General features: G+C 47.3%; 1 long non-coding RNA gene across 1 annotated transcript in view; it reads right to left on the minus strand.

Annotated features, from left to right (window-relative positions):
• Positions 1-1,690: 1,690 nt before the first annotated feature.
• LOC103100043 (uncharacterized) overlaps positions 1,691-3,669 on the minus strand; it is a 6,645-nt gene continuing 4,666 nt past the window's right edge. Inside the window, exon 2 of the long non-coding RNA XR_459624.2 lies at positions 1,691-2,411. This is a non-coding gene — a long non-coding RNA (uncharacterized LOC103100043). The remainder of the gene's footprint in view (positions 2,412-3,669) is intronic.

Here is a 3,669-nt window from a genome sequence, read left to right on the forward strand (position 1 = left end):
TTCAAATAAGGAACTTGGACAAGATGCCATCCAGGGTCCTTGCCGGACTTCCGTCTCATGTTCCTACAACTCTGGATCCTTCCCATCAGGGACCTCAGAATATCAAACGGCTTTGGAAACTGTCTGCATGTCTACTTTTATCATACTTACCATTGCCGGGATAGTGAAATTCACTATTGATTCTTCTCTAATAAAGACGTATCATGGATCAGAGCAGAGCTCGCCCAATGAACCCATGAATCAGGGGATGGCTAGGTAGGGAATTCAAGGTCACTCTGAACCACTCATGGTACAGCAGGACAGTCAAACAGGGACGTGTCATTGGCAGAAAAGCAGCCTGGGCAGGGAAAAACGATGTCTGCAAGTACTGGTGCAGGAAGAAGCATTCATCCTGTTCCTCTTGGCCCCGGGGAGTAGATCTAAGAACAGTAAGGGGGGAGAAACAAAGCAATTTAGATTGATATAAGGAAATCCATCCTCACTATTGAAGGTGCTCACACATAAAATAGGCGTCTGCTTCATTCGGAGGGCGCCGGTTCCCTGGACATAACCGGACGGCTCTCCTCTAGCTCTCCTCTTGGCGCCCGTCACTTCTCCGTATTCTGGACCGCCTTTGCTGAGCACTTTCTGGTCCACTTCAGTAGCCTTTTCCTCCCGACACTTGGGGGACGTTTCACTGAGGACCGTCTTTTCTCTCTTTGAAGGAACCCGTCCTCTCGGAGAGCTTCACGACTTTCTCTCTGTGCTGCTTATTTCTTTAAGGAGATGATCTTTTCCCTAAACTCTGCTACCTCATCTCTAACTTGCTGCTGAATGTTCAGGGATGGTTACAACTAAAAGATACCGAAGAGATCCTATGCGCTTTACCTAAAAGGAACGGAGCCCAAGTAGGCTGCGCATCTTCAGCTCAGCCAGGATTCCCGCAGGCATTGGAAGCTCGATCTGCCCAAAATAAAACGCCTTCTCCTTTCCCACATCAGGAGAGCCGATGTCGGTGTTGAAAGCACCATCATCCTGCCTGGCCCCCAGGTTGGAAAACTCAGTGCCAATGGCAGCTCCTCGGCCCCACATCACTTCATATGTCCAGTCTGCTGCCAGTATTGTCATCTCGGCTGTCTCTTCCCAGATAGGTGGCTGCAGTCCTGCACTGAGCTCTTGTCCCCTTTCAGCTGGACTCCTGCTTTCTAGCTGGTTTCTGAGCCTCGGCTCTCTTTCCACTCACATCCATCTTCTGCTCAGTGGTCCAGGTCACCCCCCCCCCAGCATAGGTCTGAACACATCAATCCCAGGTTCTCGAAGCCCCATCATCTGCCTGTTGGCTCTTGCATCCAGTGGAAGGTCCTCCTAACCGGGGCCATTCCTCCCTTTACCAGACTTCCTAGAGCTTACTTCCCTCTGCACTCTTCTATCCTACCACTCTGGCATATCTGCAATTTTGAAGTAAAACACTTATCTCCCATCTCTGTGCCTCTACTCCAGAACCAGGAGCCCCCCAACACACACACTCACATATACACATTCACTCACACACACACTCACACACACATGTGCACACACACTCACACTCACACACAGACACACACACACTCACACACACTCACACACACACACACACACACAGAGGTCAAGAACACCTATTTGAGACATTTTAGATCATGTAGAACAGAGTCCCTAAGCTGACATGTGCCAGTACATAAAAGCCATTTTTATTAATGAATGGAAGGAAAATATGGTTCACAATTACGGTTATAGGCAGAATTCATAACGAAATGTAAAGTAGAGAGGAATGAAGATGAAAGGGATGGAATCTCTTAGAACAAAGCCAATTTTACAGAAATAGTGGCAATGCCCTTCTAATTAGAGGAAGGGATATTGCATCAAACATCTATAATAAAAGTCTGAAATGTGAGGCATCTAAGGCAGAGCCATCCTAGGGAAGTTCGGAATTTAATTTGATAAACTTTTATTAATCTTCTGGTATGTAAATCAATGAAAGAATGAAAAAAGGAGAAAAGATTCGTATTTACTTAGACCTTTCTATGTAAGTAGGTGTCGGTGACGTGGCCCAATGGACAAACACTGCCCGTGTGATCAAGACCAGGATTCGAAGCCTGACGCAGAAAATGCCAAGATGGCCAGATTTATGCTCTGCTGGCGCAATTCAAGCCCTCAACTGCAAAATGGAGATCGTGAAAGCACGTCCTCCCCATTCTACTGCAAAGATGATGGTAGTTGTTGGTGTTGTAGAGTTGCCGTCCAGTCATCTCCGCTGCATTTGTTGGAGAGCTGATGGGGTGCCAGGCGGAGGACAGGGCTCAGGAGCTCTTCAGCTTCACCCATGGGTCAAAGGGAGACCCCCATGCATGGGGAGGGCAAAGTGAAAAGGCTTCTTTACACACCAGATCTCTGCACTGGGGACCCAAAGAAAAAAATGAAATCAAGGCACGTCCCAAGTAGGTCACATTCTATTGGGTGGGTAAAATAGATGAGCATAAAAGCAAAGCGAAGTCACAGAGAATTCTTAAAATAAGGTCTTTGTCTATAGAAATGACTTCTTGAAGGAGGTAATACATAGGACATGAAAGGAGCAGGGAGGGAGGGGGCACCGGAGATCAGGAGGAGGGGAGGGAGCTTCCCCAGGATGACAAGGAAGAGCTGGAATGACATGGGAGCAACAGGAAGCAGGCCGTTTTCAATGGAATGGAAAGTGCATGAGGGTAAACAACTGTTCTATCTAGCTGGAAGGAATGACTGGAGACAGATTGTGGAAGGATTTAAATGTCAAATTGAGCTATTTACATTTTATCCTATGGGCAATAGGGAGCTATTGAAGTTTCCCCAGTATGGGAGTGGCATAATCACAAGTGGGCTTTGACACAGAAACAAAATATTCTAAAAAGAAGAAATAGAAACCTCAGTGATCATATGGAAAAAATGCACCAAATTACTCATTATAAGGAAAATTTAAATGAAAAGATTTATAAGCTTTTTTTGTCACATACTAATTTGGCAAAGGATGTAACAGATGGCCAAAGAGGGTTGGAGGGGATTTAGAAACATCTGGGCAGTAATATCCTCTTGATGGGTCTGTGAATTGGTCAGGCTATTCTGGAAAAAATGAATGAACTGCTCTTCGTCTGTAGTCCAAGAATCCCACTATTGCACATGTCCTTCCAAGAGGTCAACGGCCAAAGAAGACGCGTGCCCATATGCTTGCCTGTGTTTTATCTATCCAGCTACTTAAATGCAGATGTGCACGTCGGCTACTGCTGGGAAAGCTGAGGTATGGGGGACAGGCTGTCGGGACTGCTAGACACGCCTTTAATGGGGGGCCAGAAACATATGTGGACCCGGAGAGGGAAACGCCGCAGAACAGGACTCATAACAAGGAGAGAACCAAACCACTGCAAGGATGACGGCCTCGAGATGTCGGTGAGAAGAGCGTAGAAGACGGCAAGCTGAGCTGCCACTGTGGGCCCTTTCCAAGATTCCCTCCTCCTGACTCTGTCTCAAGAAGCCCCTCTTGTCCGCCACCACCGATTTCTGCATGAAGTCCTCCTGCTGCTCTCCCGCTAGAGTGCCGCCCACTCCTTTGTGAGCACGCGCATTGACTTGCTTTTGATTCTTGTTTGGAGATGAGCATGTACGTGTCTGCACCCTAGAAGGCAA

Source organism: Monodelphis domestica, chromosome 1, assembly GCF_027887165.1.
Source record: "Monodelphis domestica isolate mMonDom1 chromosome 1, mMonDom1.pri, whole genome shotgun sequence".
In the NCBI taxonomy this organism is placed as follows: Eukaryota; Metazoa; Chordata; class Mammalia; order Didelphimorphia; family Didelphidae; genus Monodelphis; species Monodelphis domestica.